This window comes from Rana temporaria, chromosome 3, assembly GCF_905171775.1.
Source record: "Rana temporaria chromosome 3, aRanTem1.1, whole genome shotgun sequence".
Lineage (NCBI taxonomy): Eukaryota > Metazoa > Chordata > Amphibia > Anura > Ranidae > Rana > Rana temporaria.
In genome coordinates this window covers 176,354,426-176,371,855 of record NC_053491.1, presented here as the reverse complement: position 1 = coordinate 176,371,855, position 17,430 = coordinate 176,354,426, and the positions used below count along the sequence as shown (strand labels likewise).

The window sequence follows — 17,430 nt, the reverse complement described above, 5'->3', positions numbered from 1 at the left end:
TTTGCGTTATTAATGATTTATTAAAGGTCACCAAAGGTCACACAGCCCCCCTACAACGCCCAAATGGCGCAAAACTGGTCTTGTTGGTTAGTGCTACACTTGTGCTGGTTTGTGCTGCTAAAAAATGTATTTGTGCTGTTATGGTTTTTAAGTTATAACAGTTTTTTGGTTCTTTTCAAACCCCACTCACTTTGCCCCCACCCCCCCCCCCCCCGTACAATCTGCACAAATAAAAACTCAAATGTTTTAGTGCTATGTTTGTGCTGCTAATATTTTTATTTGTGATGCTATGGTTTTTAAGATATAACAGCTTGTTTTTATTTCATAACAACCCATTCACTTTGCACCCCATGTTATTAAATCTTAAAAACAAACATACTATTTGTTAGTGCTACGTTTGTGCTTTTTTGTGCCATAAAAATACAAATTTGTGCTGCTTTTATTTTTAAGATATAAGCAATTAGTTTTTTCCCAGACAATGACACCACCCTGCCCTCCTGTCCCATACCTGGTTAGTGATCTCCTGGTTAGACAGCAGCAATTGGAGCACAGCAAGGTATGGGTGCCTGTGATAAGTCCAGTAGACTGCGTGGTGGCAGCAGAACCGGCTGGTGGCATATAAGCTGGCACTGAGCTTGGCTGGCAGCATACTGTGGGTAAGCAGCTGGAAGCAGGAGACAGGTGAGACCTTGCTGGACTGAAGAGCTGTAGCAGGCTTGATGAGCAGGATGCATAATGGTCCATAATGGTCGGACAGATCAGGCATAGACGGCAGACAACAGGATAGTCAGGTCAGAAGCCAAATCAGCAACAGGAGTTAGATCAGGCAAGAACAGAAGGCAGAATCCAGAGACAAGCCATGGTCAGGGCAGGTAGCAGTCAAACTCCATTTTGTTTGTTTGTTTGTTTTTAAGATTTAATAACATGGGGTGCAAAGTGAATGGGTTGTTATCAAATAAAAACAAGCTGCTATATTTTAAAAACCATAACAGCACAAATAAAAATATTAGCAGCACAAACATAGCACTAAAACATTTGAGTTTTTATTTGTGCAGATTGTACAGGGGGGGGGGGCAAAGTGAGTGGGGTTTGAAAAGAACAAAAAAACTGTTATAACTTAAAAACCATAACTAAAAATTTTAGCAGCACAGACCAGCACAAACGTAGCACTAACCAACGAGACCAGTTTTGTGTCCTTTCGGGGTGGTAGGGGGGCTGAGTGACCTTTGGTGACCTTTAATAAATCATTAATAACACAAAAACAATAAAAGATAGAACATAAATTTTAGCAGCACAAAACAGCACAAACGTAGCACTAACCAACGAGACCAGTTTTGTGTCATTTGGGTGTTGTGGGTGGTTGAGTGACCTTTGGTGACCTTAACGATAAAAGATAGAAAGAAAATTTAAACAGCACAAACGCAGCACTAAAGAAACACACTTGAGTTGTTATTTGTGCTGATTGTACGGGTGGACAAAGTGAGTGGGGTTTGAAAAAACAAATAAACTGTTATAACTTAAAAACCATAACAGCACAAATAAAATTGTTAGCAGCACAAACCAGCACAAATGTAGCACTAACCAACAAGACCAGTTTTGCGTCATTTGGGCGTTGTAGGGGGGCTGTGTGACCTTTGGCGACCTTTAATAAATCATTAATAACACTAAACGATAAAAGATAGAACATGAATATTAGCAGCACAAAACAGCACAAACGTAGCACTAACCAACGAGACCAGTTTTGTGTCATTTTGGCATTGTAGGGGGGCTGTTTGACCTTTGGTGACCTTTAATAAATCATTAATAACGCAAAAACGCTAAAAGATAGAACGGAAATAATAGCAGCACAAAACAGCACAAACGTAGCACTAACCAACGAGACCAGTTTCGTGTCATTTGGGCGTTGTAGGGGGGCTGTGTGACCTTTGGTGACCTTTAATAAGTCATTAATAACGCAAAAACGATAAAAGATAGAACGGAAATATTAGCAGCACAAAACAGCACAAACGTAGCACTAACCAACGAGACCAGTTTTGTGTCATTTGGGGTTGTAGGGGGGCTGTGTGATGTCATAGTCTGGAAAAAACAATTGCTAATATCTTCAAAATAAAAGCAGCACAAACGTAAATTTTTGCGGCACAAAACAGCACAAACGTAGCACTAAAGAAACACACTTGAGTTTTTATTTGTGCTGATTGTAGGGGGGCCAGCTTCGCTGAGCTCTAGACCTCCTCTGTACCGGTAACCTATAAAAATCATTTTCATACGATCCGCCAGACGGATGGAAAACAGGGTTTCCATCCATCTGAATTTAGCGTATCGGGTGTCAGCGGGCATGTTACCGCCGACATCCGTCGCTCCATAGATCTGCTGGAGCTTCCATTCAGGTCCGCCTAAAAAACTGAAAGGCAGACCTGAACGGTCCGCCCTTGTATACAGGGCCTACCACTTTGTCCTTTTAGACCAAAGGAATGAACTTTGGTATGCAAGGCCTCATTCACATGAGGCAGATCTGCTAAGCAGAGTCCACCAGCTCAGCAGGAGATCTCTCTGTTGATCTCAGCTGAGCTGGCGGATGATAGGTCCGTCTCCGCTCACTGAGCGGGGAGGGGCCTGTCAGAGTGCCGCTGATTCCTTTGGAGAGATCGGACGAAAATGGACAGCACCTCCCACCACTTAAAGTCTAGAAATGATATAAAAAATTATATAAATTACATTTTTAGCAGAGACCCTAGAGAATAAAATGGCGGTTGTTGCAATATTTTATGTTGCGCTGTTTTCTCTTACCACCTTCCAGGACGGCACCCGAGAGATGATGGCTCCTCCTGCAGGAAACACAATCACATGACAGTTTAAAAGGCCCCGCCCTTCCCCTTGCTCCTCAGTATTGATTGTGTTTCTCCAACACAGCGACACGTTTGTTTTGTTTATGGAAACCTAGAGACCGGGGAGGGTCGAAGGTACCCCTGTGAGACAGGTTTAAGGGAGGCCGGGGAGGGCTGAACTTACCTGTAGACTTCGGTCCAAACTCACAGGTCGCCCTATGGAAGCACCAGTGCTCTGAGCTGCGGGGAGGTGAGCCATCACTGCGTGCTATCGAATCCACCACCATTCGAATCGCCGTTTTCCCGGGTCTCCAGACGTAAAAACGCCGCGCTCCAGGCCTCATTCTGAGACAGGAACTGCATCACAGGAAGTGGGCGGTTCCGGACGGCGTAACCCGGAAGTTCCCAGTGGAGCGAGGAGACAGCGTGGGTGGTGGACGGGTCGGCTTGCGGTGACCAGTACAGGAGTACCGACAGCCAGGACCGAGTCACCCTCCTCATGGAAGAGGACGGAAAGACCGACACGACCGCTGGCAGATCCAGGTCGGGGGGCGGTAAGTACCAATCCCCCTGGAAAGGGAGGGGGGAAGTGGTGAGAGTTCCCAAACTTTTAGGGAACGACCGGAGCAGGATCTGGTCCCTTCTCGTCTACTTCCTCCCCTCCCCAGTACAGCCAGCAGTCTTGGGGAAAGACAATTTAAATGTACATTTCATGTCTTTTCAGAAACCCCCAGCGGACCCCAGGAGGCCTCAGCTCAGTCTCCTTCCGCTACAGGGCATAGTTCCTCTAAAAAATGTGGGAATTGTAGAGAGAAGCTCCCCAAGTCCTACACAAAACCTTTCTGCTACAAATGTATTAATATACTGGCGGGAAAGGAGGCTGCTGCCATGATGAAGAGTTTTCTCTCATCCATGCAAACAGAAATGTTAGCAACAGTCAAAGCCTTTCGGGAGGCAGCCGGGCAGTCGGCACAGACTGAAACAGAGGAACTTACCCCTAAGGAAGGCACTTCCTCTCAGGAGACCCCCTTTTCTAAGGGCCCAAGTGTTTTCTTTACACCCTCACAAAATCCCCCTTTGGGGGAAGCAGATGGTGAAGAGAGTGAGGTAGCCAGTCTACCTAGGTCTAGGCACAGCTCAGGGGAGGTAGATGGAGACTCCATTAGTCAGTCTCAGGAGGACACACGTCCAAGAAAACACCTCTTTGCTGTAGAAGATCTAGAGAGTCTCCTCCAGGCTATCTACGCCACAGAGGAAATTCCTGAGACCCCTAAACCTACCTCAGCACAGGATAAAGTTTATAGGGGCCTGAGTGACGCTCAATCTAAAGTATTCCCCCTGCACAAATCCCTCAAGGAGTTAGTCCTTCAGGAGTGGAGAGACCCTGAAAGGAGAATAATCAAACAAAAAACCTGGAAAAGAAGGTTCCCCTTCTCCCAGGAAGATGAGGAAGTCTTTTTTAAGCTTCCTAGACTTGATGCGGCTTTGTCGCAAGTCACTAAATTGTCTGATCTCTCCTTTGAGGATACAGGTAACATCAAGGATGTGATGGACCGTCGAGCAGAGTCTCTCCTTAGGAAAGCCTGGGAGGCCAATGCGGCAGCACTAAGCCCAGCCTTAGCAGCAGCATGTGTAGCTAGGAATACAGATGTTTGGGTAGAGACACTCACCGACCACCTCGCCCAGAATTCGGAGGCGGAGGAGGTAGTTGAGTCACTTACAGTAGTAAGGAAGGCGATTGCTTACCTAGCAGATGCAGCTACGGAATCTGCAAGGGCAGCAGCCAGGGCAGCAGCCAAGACAGCAGCCCTCATTAACTCTACTAGGAGGGCAGTTTGGATCAAGGCCTGGGAAGGAGATGCTACATCCAAGGGAAAACTCTGTGGCATCCCCTTTCAAGGTTCCCTGTTGTTTGGGAAAGACCTGGATGATGTCCTGGCTAGGTCATCAGAAAAAGGTAAAAAATTCCCAGTTAAACCCAAAAAAGAAGGTTTCAAGAAAACTTTTCGAGGCCCCCAGGGGCAGGGTAGACAAAAAGCCAAAAAGGAACCTTTCAGGCGTTGGAACTTTGGCAAAGGGAACAGGAAGAACAACCTCCTTTTCCCTCCTCCAAAACCCAGCGACAAACCGTCCAAGTGACGACGTAGTCAGAGTGGGGGGTCGACTATCTCAATTCCTTCCCCTATGGGAAAAAATTTCGAACAGTCATTACATCTGCCAAATAATTCAAAAAGGCTATCGCCTAGAATTTCTGGCTACACCCCCCACCATGATCACCATTACTCACCTTCCCAGGGATACCCTGAAAAGGTCTGCCCTCTTGGAGGGCATACAGGACTTAGCCAAACAACTAGTGGTAGTACCAGTACCAAAAGCTCAGCAGTACCAGGGATTTTATTCCCATATTTTCGTAGTACGGAAACCCTCCGGGAAATACCGTCTAATAGTAAACTTGAGAAACCTGAACAAGTTTCTAGAATACAAAAAGTTTGCTATGGAAAGTATTTATTCGGTAAGAAAGAACCTCATGAAGGAGGCCTTCTTGGTGACCCTAGATCTCAAAGATGCCTATCTCCACGTGCCAATCCACATGGATCACCAGGTATATCTGAGGTTTGCGGTCGTGGTGGAAGGAGAAACCTTCCACTGGCAGTTCAGAGCACTACCATTCGGGCTAACCTCCAGCCCAAGGATTTTTACAAAAGTCCTAGCAGAAGCGGTGGCATACCTGCACCTTCAGGGCATATCCCTTATACCTTATTTAGACGACTTGCTGATTTCAGGAAAATCAGCCGCCCAAGTCACGCTGGATGCCAACAAAGCAATGGCACTCCTAGAGAGCCTAGGGTGGATAATCAACATAGAAAAATCCTCCCTCAACCCAGAACAGGTCAAGACCTTCCTGGGATACGTAGTGGACACCAGGCAGCAGAGACTCTTCTTACCAGAAGAAAAAGTTTTAAAACTAGCCTCAGCAGTCGGGAACCTTATCAAAAACCCCAAACTCTCCAGACGAAATGTTCTGAGAGTTCTAGGCCTGATGTCAGCAAGCATCCCAGCGGTGGTTTGGGCTCAGCTTCATGCAAGGGCATTACACTTCTTCTTCCTGTCCTCATGGGACAAAAGGAAAGAGTCCTTAGATGAGGATATACTACTCACCCCCCAGGTTCTGTCCTCCCTGGAGTGGTGGACATCTCCCCAAAACCTGAGGGGAGGGCGACCGTGGGCTCAGTGGAACCCAGTGAAGGTTACCACGGATGCCAGTTCCTGGGGGTGGGGCGCCCACCTGGAGGGGAAAAAAGCGCAGGGGCAATGGGACAGCTCACTAGCTCGCAGGTCATCCAATTACAAAGAACTCAGAGCAGTGGGGGAAGCCTTAATAGCCTTCCAGGAAGACATCAGAGGCAGAGAAGTCCAAGTAAGCTCAGACAACTCTACAGTAGTAGCGTACCTAGGTCACCAGGGAGGGACCAGGTCCAGTCCCCTACTAGAACTTTCCAGGGAAATACTAACCTGGGCAGAAGAAAGAGTACTCTCTATCTCAGCCATATACATAAAGGGGACGAGCAATATAGAAGCAGACTTCCTCAGCCGTCACAAGTTGAGGGAGGAGGAATGGGAACTGAACCCAGAGGTGTTTCAACACCTAGTCCAGTATTTCGGGGAACCGGAAATAGACTTGTTTGCCAACAGACTAAACAGGAAGGTAGAAAGGTATTTCTCGATTTCCTGGGAACTACAGTCGGAAGGTCTGGATGCGCTATCCCAGACCTGGCGCTTCGGGCTGGCCTATGCCTTCCCGCCGGTAGCGCTCATTCCGCGAGTTCTTCAGAAACTCAGCAGGTCTCCAGGCCAGATTCTTCTGATAGCACCATGGTGGCCAAAAAGAACTTGGTTCGCAAACCTAAGAGCCATGGCAATGGTGGAGCCTCTGAAGCTCCCGTACAGGGCAGATCTCCTCAGGCAGGGCCCAGTACTCCATCCAAAGCCGGAATTCTTCCAGCTAGCAGCCTGGTTAGTGAGCGCCAGATTCTAGAACGCAAAGGCTGCTCAGAGAGGGTCATAGATACCCTTCTCATGAGCAGAAAACCAGTAACTCAAAAAATTTACCAAAAGGTATGGAAGACCTTCTGTTCCTGGCGTAAGGAAAGACAGGTAGCTTCAACTTCTATCCCGGTTATCCTGGACTTCCTCCAGGATGGGGTAGATTTAGGATTAAAAGTTAGTACCCTTCGGGTCCAAATAACGGCTCTTTCAGTCTATCTGGATAAAAGATTGGCGAAAGAGGACCTTATAAAACGTTTCTTGTTAGCTAGAGAAAGAATTTCTCCAGTCCAAAAATATAATTGTCCGCCTTGGGACTTAACTAGGGTGTTAGAGGCGTTATCTATACACCCATTCGAACCTCTGGAAGAGGTTCCCCTTAAGTTTCTAACCTTAAAGTTGACTTTTTTGTTAGCCATTACTTCGGCCAGGAGGGTAGGGGATTTGCAGGCGCTATCCATGAAAGAACCCTTCCTGAGGGTACAGCCAGATAGGATCACCCTCAGAGCAGACCCCCTGTACCTGCCGAAGGTGGCATCCCTATTTCATAGGACGCAAGACATACTATTGCCGTCCTTTTGCTCTGAACCAAAGAACGAAAAAGAAATTTCATTTGTTAGACGTGAGAAGGTGTCTTCTCATTTATCTAGAGAGAACTAAAAGTTTTAGAAGATCTAACCACCTGCTAGTTCTACACGCTGGGCCCAGGAAGGGACTGCAGGCATCAAAAGCCTCAGTCTCAAGATGGATTAGAGAAGCAATATCCAAAGCCTATGTATGTACTGGAGCAACAGCTCCCAAAAAGATCAAGGCTCACTCTACCAGAGCCATAGCAACTTCCTGGGCTGAGAAAGCAGGGGCCTCCTGGGAACAAATCCGCAGTGCGGCCACCTGGTCCAGCCATCATACATTCCTGAAGCACTACCGTGTGGAAATGTTGTCACAGCAAGACTTAGCCTTTGGTCGAAAGGTGCTACAAGCTGTGGTCCCACCCTGAAGGTAGGCCTGTGTTTATTACTCAATTATCCTCTCGGGTGCCGTCCTGGAAGGTGGTAAGAGAAAACCAACGTTAGACCTACCGGTAACGGTATTTCTATGAACCTTCCAGGACGGCAGGCCTACTTCCCACCCTATGTGGAGGGAAAAAAGGTAAGTACCTATAAGGACTACGTCCCTTGTGAACCAGTTCAGGATTACTCTATTGCATACTGAGGAGCAAGGGGAAGGGCGGGGCCTTTTAAACTGTCATGTGATTGTGTTTCCTGCAGGAGGAGCCATCATCTCTCGGGTGCCGTCCTGGAAGGTTCATAGAAATACCGTTACCGGTAGGTCTAACGTTGGTTTTTGCGCAGCAGTTTTTCAAGCGCAATTTATTTGGGGGAAAAAACACACTAATGAATTAATAAAAAACTAAACAGGAAAGTTAGCCCATTTTTTCTGTATAATGTGAAACATGATGTTACGCCTCGAGCATCATGAGAGAATTGTGATCTTTAGTCTAAGTAAAAAATATTGTGATTCTCATTTTGGCCAGAATCATGCAGCTCTAGTTCACACCAGTGCAATCTGACAGTTCAAAATCGCACCCCATTTGTGTTTTCCTCACTATTTGCACTGACTTCTGTTAACACGCTTTCACACTGAGGCGTCGGCGGTAAAGCGCCACTATTTTTAGCAGTGCTTTACTGTCGTTTTTGCAGATGTATTTGGCTGCTAGCGGGCGCTTTTAACCCCTGCTAGCGACCAAAAAAGGTTAAAATCACCCGCAAAGCGCCGCTGCAGTGGCGGTTCCGCCATGCTGCCCATTAATTTCAATGGGCAGGAGCGGTGTATACACCGCTTCAAAGATGCTGCTTTCTGGATTTTTTTTTAACGTCATGCCAGCGCAGGCTTTCACACTGAGACTGCAGGGGAGACGTTTTACAGGCGCTATTTTTAGCCCAAAAGAACGTGAAAAATGCCCCAGTGTGAAAGGGGTCTTAAATGAAAATAAGTTTTATCTATGGAGCATTTGCACAAGTTACTTTGCCCTACTACTGCTCCCTGGAATGCATTTGTCAGATACCCCAGAAGGCTATAGTTTTTATCACTCACAAAATTCCACAAAGACTCGCTCCTGCAGGGAAAGGAGAGGTGCAAGGCTTTTGTACATGCTCAAGGTTTGGCATCATCATAGGGTCTCTGCACGGTCCAGGAAAAGAAGTGCTGGTAAACACAGAACTTGTAAATAATCCATTGTCTGGTGCCGGTAGGCAGACTGTGAAACACACCACTGCTGTGTACATAGGGCAGCTCACCGGAAAGATATGAGCCCTGTGTATAGAGTGGTCACAAAGGCTGTAATTGTGTACTTTTTTTAACCACTTCAGATCCGCGCTATAGTAAAAATACGTCTGCAGCGCGGACCTGAAGTGCCAAGTGGCCGTTTTTAAACGGCCTGTCGTTTCTCTGCTGGAAGCGCGTCCCCGCGATCGCGCTTCTGCAGAAAACTGTGTTGGCCGTGTCCCTCGGACACAGCCAATCACAGATCGTGCTGAATGGCCAATCACAGCGGCCATTCAGCACTCGATCGAGCCGTCCAATGAGAGATGATCTCAAATGTAAACATATGAGATCATCTCTCATCGCCGGCTTTCTCTCCTTACACACAGACCGCGTGTGAGGAGAGAAAGCCGTTTACAGTGTGTAAAAGTGAGTGACATAACACTACCCACAGTCCCTGCCAGTGCCACCTTACAGTGCCACCTTACAGTGCCATCAGCCAGTGCCATCAGCCAGTGCCAGTGCATTTATCAGTGCCACCTGCCCCTGCCATCAGTGCCACCATTTATCAGTGCCACCTGCCCCTGCCATCAGTGCCACCTGCCCCTGCCATCAGTGCCACCTGCCAAAAGTGCCACCTGCCAAAAGTGCAATCTGCCAGTGCAATCTGCCAGTGCCACCTGCCCGTGCCATCAGTGCCGTCAGCCATCAGTGCCACCTGCCGCCAGTGCCACCTGCCCGTGCCACCTGCCCGTGCCATCTTCCCGTGCCATCAGTGCCGTCAGCCATCAGTGCCACCTGCCCGTGCCACCTGCCCGTGCCATCAGTGCCGTCAGCCATCAGTGCCACCTGCCGCCAGTGCCACCTGCCGCCAGTGCCACCTGCCGCCAGTGCCACCTGCCGCCAGTGCCATCTGCCCGTGCCGTCAGCCATCAGTGCCACCTGCCATCAGTGCCACCTGCCATCAGTGCTACCTGCCATCTGCCATCTGCCCGTGCCATCTGCCAGTCCCATTTGCCGTCAGTGCCACCTGTCAGTGTCATCAGTGCCACGTGCCATCTTTTGTCATGGCTAAAAGATCTTTTTCAGTTACGGAGGCATACGAAATTATTGCGGCCGACGAGAGCAACGGGGAGCTCTGCGATTCGGATTCCTCCGCAAGGTCAGACGCCGGATCTGATGTTGACTATGAGCCGATAGTTAGCAGTGAAGAGGAAGAGGAGGAAGAGGAGGAAGAGGGGGAAGATGAGGAAGAGGGGGAAGATGAGGAAGAGGAGGAAGATGAGGAAGAGGAGGAAGAAGAGGAGAAAGAGGAAGAAGAGGAAGAAGAGGAGGAAGAGGGTCCGCCCGCCAGACGAAGGCGTATTGCTAAGGAGGCAGTGCCATCCACCAGCACTGCTGTGCCATCCACCAGCACTGCTGTGCCATCCACCAGCACTGCTGTGCCATCCACCAGCACCGCTGTGCCATCCACCAGCACCGCTGTGCCATCCACCAGAACCGCAACACCTCGCCAAGCAAGGTCACGTACCAGTAGGTCCCATGCCAGCCTTCCCTATTCCCTTCAGTACCCCTTGTGGCTTCCTCCTAATTCAGGAGAAGCCAACATTCCCCCTTTCACTGCCCAGCCAGGAGTCCAAGTGGACACAGAAAATTTTGCCCCAATAGATTTTTTCAGTTTAATTTTTACTGAGGACTTGCTTTCCTCAATTGTTTCCCAGTCCAATCTCTATGCCCAACAATTTATTTCCAGTCACCCCACATCCTATTATGCCCGTCCCTTCCAATGGAGACCCCTTACAGTGGAAGAGTTTAAAATTTTTTTGGGCCTCGTATTCTGTATGGGACTAAACCACAAAAACGAAGTACGTTCATATTGGTCAAAACGCCCCATATACCACATGCCCGTCTTTTCCTCAAAAATGCCCAGGTCCAGATATCAAATGATTATGCGATTCCTACATTACAGTGACAATACCCAGTGCCCTCCCCGAGATGACCCAAATTTTGATAAACTTTATAAGATTCGGCCACTACTAGATTATTTTTCCCAAATTTTCCCCCAGTTGTTTACCCCGGACCAAAACATCTGTGTTGACGAGTCACTTGTCAAATTTTCTGGCAGGCTCGGCATAAAGCAATTTATGCCCTCCAAAAGGGCCCGCTATGGAGTGAAGCTCTACAAATTATGTGACCGTGCCACCGGATATACCTATGCCTTCAACATATATGAAGGAAAGGACAGCCAGCTACACCCCCCTAATTGCCCAGACTACATAGGAACCAGTGGGAAAATTGTTTGGCAACTCCTAAACCCGCTCATGGAGAAAGGCTACCACTTGTATGTGGACAATTTCTACACAAGTTTGCCCCTTTTCCGAAACTTGTATAGAAAGAAGACACCCGCATGCGGCACCGTACGGTCGAACCGGAAGGGCTTTCCTCAAAGCCTCGTCACCAAGAAGCTAAGAAAAGGGGAGACGGCGAGTGCACGCAATGAGGAAGTTCTGGCCGTGAAATGGAGGGACAAAAGGGATGTGTACGTGCTTTCTACCATCCACAACAATACATGCGTTACCATCAGAAGGAGGAATGGGCAAATCCAGAAACCTAAATGTATCCACGAATACAATAAGTTCATGGGGGGTGTCGATTTCAATGATCAAATGATCGAGCCCTACCTTTCCACAAGACGATCATACCAGTGGTATAAAAAAGTTTCAATTTACTTATTCAATTTGGCCATATACAACACGTACGTATTATATCGAAAATCCACTCCAAGACCCAAATCCTACCTTTACTTCCAGGAGGAAATCACCACTGCCCTTTTATACACCAGCAACCCACCAGCAACCATTCGATCCGATGTGGTAAGCCGACTCTACGAGCGCCACTTCCCAGATAAAATCCCTCCCGGACCAACAGGCCGAAATTCCCAAAAAAAATGCCGGGTGTGCTCCAAAGATGGAGTGAGAAGAGACACCCGTTTTCATTGTGCCCAATGCCCTTCCCAACCAGGCCTCTGCATAGGCGGCTGTTTCCGCCGTTATCATTCCTTACTAAATTATTAGTCACTTCCTGCCATTTACCTTTACACCCCTTATGCCTCTGCTTGCTCTGTATTTGACCCTGGCTTGTTATTTGACCACGATTCTGCCTACCGATTTTGTTTATACCTCTGCCTGATATGGAACTGACCCTGGACTGTTATTTGACCACGCTTATGCCTACCGATTCTGTTTATACCTCTGCCTGATATGGAACTGACCCTGGACTGTTATTTGACCACGCTTATGCCTACCGATTCTGTTTATACCTCTGCCTGATCTGGAACTGACCCTGGACTGTTATTTGACCACGCTTATGCCTACCGATTCTGTTTATACCTCTGCCTGATCTGGAACTGACCCTGGACCGTTTGACCATTCTTTTTGCCTGCCTCTTGGACTGATCTTTTACCCTGCCAGTGGACTAGTGGGATTCAAAGCACAGGGGTCTCACATGTGAGGGGCTCCAGAATTGTTTTTCTGGATGAAGAAAACTATTGTTTTTGTTTTCTCATTCTAGATTAGGGTCTGGTTGCCCGGAGGCTTCAAAGAGATTTGGGTGGGAGAAGCCTCTACCCCTGTCCCCATTCTGTCCTGAACGAGGCCCTACTTCTGCCTGCTGCCTGTAGGACCTATGCCATCATGCCTGTTGCCTGGACAATTGCATTTTCTTTTGCTGACCAAGTCCCTGCCTGCTGCCTGGACCAGTGCTATCGTCCCGTGGACAACTGCGCTACTAAAACCACAGGTACATTTTTTGTTTACCCTTTGCTTAGCATAATGTATTTTGGTGTGTAATTCTTGTCATGTGTATGCTATGTGTCCCTAGAACACCGGTTGGTCTTCCTTGCATGTTGGGCCTCTGTATGTGGTCAGGCTGTGAAAAAGTCCCACACATGTGGTATCGCCATACTCAGGAGGAGCAGCAGAATGTATTTTGGGGTGTAATTTTTGCTATGTACAGGCTATGTGTTGGCAATATCTTATAAATGGACAACTTTGCATAAAAAAATTGCGTTTTCATTTTTTTTCCACATTTTCCAGAAACGTTTGGAAAAAAATGAATCGTTCAAAAGACTCATTATGCCTCATAGATTATATGTTGGGGTGTTAGCTTTCCAAAATGGGGTCACTTTGTGGGCATTTCCATTGTCCAGGTGCTCTAGGGCCTTCAAAAGTGTAATAGGTAGTCAACAAATTAGATGTGTAATTTATGCTCCTAGAACACCTGATGGTGCTCCCTGCATATTGGGGCTCTGTATGTGGCCAGGCTGTGAAAAAGTCCCACACATGTGGTATCGCCATACTCAGGGGGAGTAGCAGAATGTATTTTGGGGTGTAATTTTTGCTATGTACAGGCTATGTGTTGGCAATATCTTATAAATGGACAACTTTGCGTAAAAAAAATGTGTTTTCATTTTTTTCCCACATTTTCCAAAAACGTTTGGAAAAAAATGAATCGTTCAAAAGACTCATTATGCCTCATAGATTATACGTTGGGGTGTTAGCTTTCCAAAATGGGGTCACTTTGTGGGCATTTCCATTGTCCAGGTGCTCCAGGGCCTTCAAAAGTGTAATAGGTAGTCAACAAGTTAGATGTGTAATTTATGCTCCTAGAACACCTGATGGTGCTCCCTGCATATTGGGGCTCTGTATGTGGTCAGGCTGTAAAAAAGTCTCACACATGTGGTATCGCCATACTCAGGAGGAGTAGCAGAATGTATTTTTGGGTGTCATTTGTGGTATACACATGCCATGTGAGAGAAATAACCTATTACAATGACAATTTTGTGAGGGGGAAAAAAAAAATAAAAAAAATATTCATTTTGCAAAGAATTGTGGGAAAAAATTACAACATCAAAAACCTCATCATGCATCTTACTAAATACCTTGGAATGTCTACTTTCTAAAAAGGGGTCATTTGGGGGGTATTTGTACTTTCCTGGCGTGTTCAGGGCCCCAAGAAATGAGATAGGCACCGGTACAACAGGTGTGATATTTTTTTTATGATTTGCACCATAGCTTGTAGACTCTCTAACTTTCACAAAGAGCAAATAATATCCACTAATTTGGGTTATTTTTACCAAAGACATGTAGCAGTATAAATTGTGGCCAAAATTTATGAAGAAAAATTAATATTTTGCTAAATTTTATCGCATAAACTAAGAAAAATTCATTTTTTTTCAAAATTTTCCGCCTTTTTTCATTTATAGCGCAAAAAATAAAAAGTCGAGAGGTGATCAAATACCACCAAAAGAAAGCTCTGTTTCTATGAAAAAAAGGACAAAAAATTCATTTGGATACAATGTTGTATGACTGAGTAATTAACATTCAAAGTGTGAGAGTGCTGAAAGCTGAAAATTGCTCCGGGAACGAAGGTGGTTTAAGTGCCCAGTAAGCAAGTGGTTAACTGATGGGACGTAGCTTAAACTCCTCACATCAGCAGAGAACTGTCACATTAGTATACAGAGGACATCCTGGCTCTGCATTATTTATAATTATCGAGCCCCACATGGTTTATTTTTAATAATGTATTTATCTTCTATGAGGTTATTGTATTGGCAGCTTTGCTTTGGTTTCATGGCCCAAGCTCAGACTACATTTCCATATAAGGATCGGGAAGAGAGGGCCAGCTGCCAATGACATGAAAACAAAGATGGTAGTGTACGATGAGATCTACTAGGGGTGTTGAATATAATGCACAGATGATGCGGGTCAGCTGAATTGATCTCTGATGACCTCATCTGTCGCTCCGTGCTCTGCTTTTTCAGGAGAAACGAAGGCAGAGCCTGCCTGCTGGATAAAGCCCCCTCCTCTTTACTGAAGCAGAAAGTCAGCTGATGAGCTAACAGCCAGTACACTGCAGGGGGGGGGAGCTCGAGGAGACACGACATCAGGAGAGTCTTCATTGGAGGCACCAGAAGGGGAAAACACACTGAGCAGCATGGAGGATGGGAAATCAACTGACACTGAGAGCTGGTGTCACTGATCCCATCTATCCCTCTGCCCCCATTAACACCTGTCCCTCCCCTCCATCCTCCCATCTCGCCTATTCCCCCCCCCCCCACCCCATCCTCCTATCTTGCCTATTCCTCTGCCCCCTCCTATCTCGCCTATCCCTCCCCCCTATCCTCCTATCTCGCCTATTCCTCTGCCCCCCCATCCTCCTATCTTGCCTAGCCTTCTGCCCCCCCCATCCTTCTATTCACCTATCCCTCTGCCCCACCATCCTCCTATCTCGCTTATACCTCTACCCCCCCATCCTCCTATTTCGCCTAACCCCCTCCCCCCCCCCCCCTATCCTCCTATCTCGCCTATCTCTCTGCCCCCCATCCTCCTATCTCTCTGCCCCCCCATCCTCCTATCTCACTTATCCCTCTGCCCCCTCCCCCCATCTTCCTATCCCACCTATCCCTCTGCCCCTGGATAAAAATGTAGTCTTTCTGACTGCTTGATTTAATTTTTGTATTGAACTTTTTTAACCATGTGCACTTGCGCAGTAATCGTGATGCATCCTGATGCATCGCAGAATCAAATTGAATCATGGACTGTATAATTGTAATTGAATCATGAGACCAGTGAAGATGTGAACCCCTAGGATCTACAGCAGATAAGCAGTGGGTGAGAAGATGACAATGTGTAATTCACTGCTGCATAAACGAGCACTACAAGTGGGAAATTATTTTATTGGTGAGGTGCAAGGTTTGCTTTGAGGAAAGACATGTATTACAACCCATTTGTTAAAATGATGCTAAACACACACATTTTAATTTACGTTGTCCCTTCTATTATACATTTGTATATAGATGATGGCCCTGTAATTGTTTTAATAAAAATAAATATCCAAGTACCCTTTTCCTAATTGATATACAGCTGTCACATGACACAGATCTTTTTTTCCCAGCCTGTCTGCACAGAAATATAAGCAGGAGGAACTTCTATTTCTCTGCTGCTGGTAACATGTTCAAAAATATATATAGATATATATATCAATCAATAAACCGTTTTAAATTGTCATACATATATATATTTAAAATTAAATCTCAATACATTTTTGGCAATAACATGGTTTGGACGGATTTCGGTCAGTCGCAGAACGTGTCGCGCTCATTCAGCCAGTGTCTTAGAATAGTTAGGTGGAGCCTCCATTAATCTTCATGTAATTTTCTTTTTTACACAAAGTTGTGCATTTATAAGATATTTCCAACACATAGCAAAAATGACACCCTAAAATACATTCTGATACTCCTCCTGATTATGGGGATACCACATGTGTGGGACTTTTACACAGCCTGGCCACATACAAAGGCCCAACATCCAAGTAGCACCATCAGGCGTTCTAGGAGCATACATTACATATATAATTTCCTGGCAACCTATAATTTTTGAAGGCCCTTCATATTTTTAACACATAGCATGTACATACCAAAAACTACAATCCAAAATAAATTCTATTGCGGAAAGGGTAAAAATAAAGTATTACCTGTGCTTTTAGTAGTGTCCACAGAAGAGGCAGCAGGCAGGAATATTGTCTATGGTCAGCACAAGGATATTGTCAGCACAGCTAAAGCATTTGTCCACAAGAATTGTCCAAGCATAGACAGCCAGCACAGCCATAATATTGGTCCTGGTACACGGTTACCTGCAGACACTCATTATTGTACCGCTCTCCAGCGCTTCATAAACATACTGCCTCTTGCTACAGCTAATTATTTGCACAGACCAGGTAGCAGGCAGAGGTATGGTCCATCGGGTAAGACCTGTGCACAGGGGTAGAGGCTTCGACCCACCCAAATCTCTATGAAGACTCCCGACCCTAATCCAGAAGTTGCGAAACCCTGGAGAAAAAAAAAAAATTCTCCATCTGGAAAAAGTACTCTGGAGCCCATCGCATATGTGAGACCCCTGTGTACTACAGTAGCAGGGCAACAGATCAGTCCAAGTGGTAGGCAAAAGCATAGTCCATAAAACAGGCCAGGGTCAGTTCACGTGCAAGCAGTCCAAGGGGTGGGTAGAAGCATGGTCACAAAACAGGCCAAGGTCGGTTCACGTGGAAGGCAGTGGCATGGTTATTTGGGGAAGCATGGAAAATGGTCAGCACAGATGATGAAAATGGGGAAATGGTTAAAAATATGGGCTAATTTAAGGATGTATGATAAAATTCGAAGCATTCACCAATGCAAAGGCCAGGTTGGGAGGGACAATGGTAGCTGGTATCTTTTTCGAAAACCTCTTCTACTGCACACACG

General features: G+C 46.5%; 1 protein-coding gene across 2 annotated transcripts in view; it reads left to right on the top strand.

Annotated features, from left to right (window-relative positions):
• The window catches only part of GXYLT1 (glucoside xylosyltransferase 1), a 69,392-nt gene that overhangs the window by 12,006 nt on the left and 39,956 nt on the right, over nt 1-17,430 (top strand). The window lies entirely within an intron of this gene.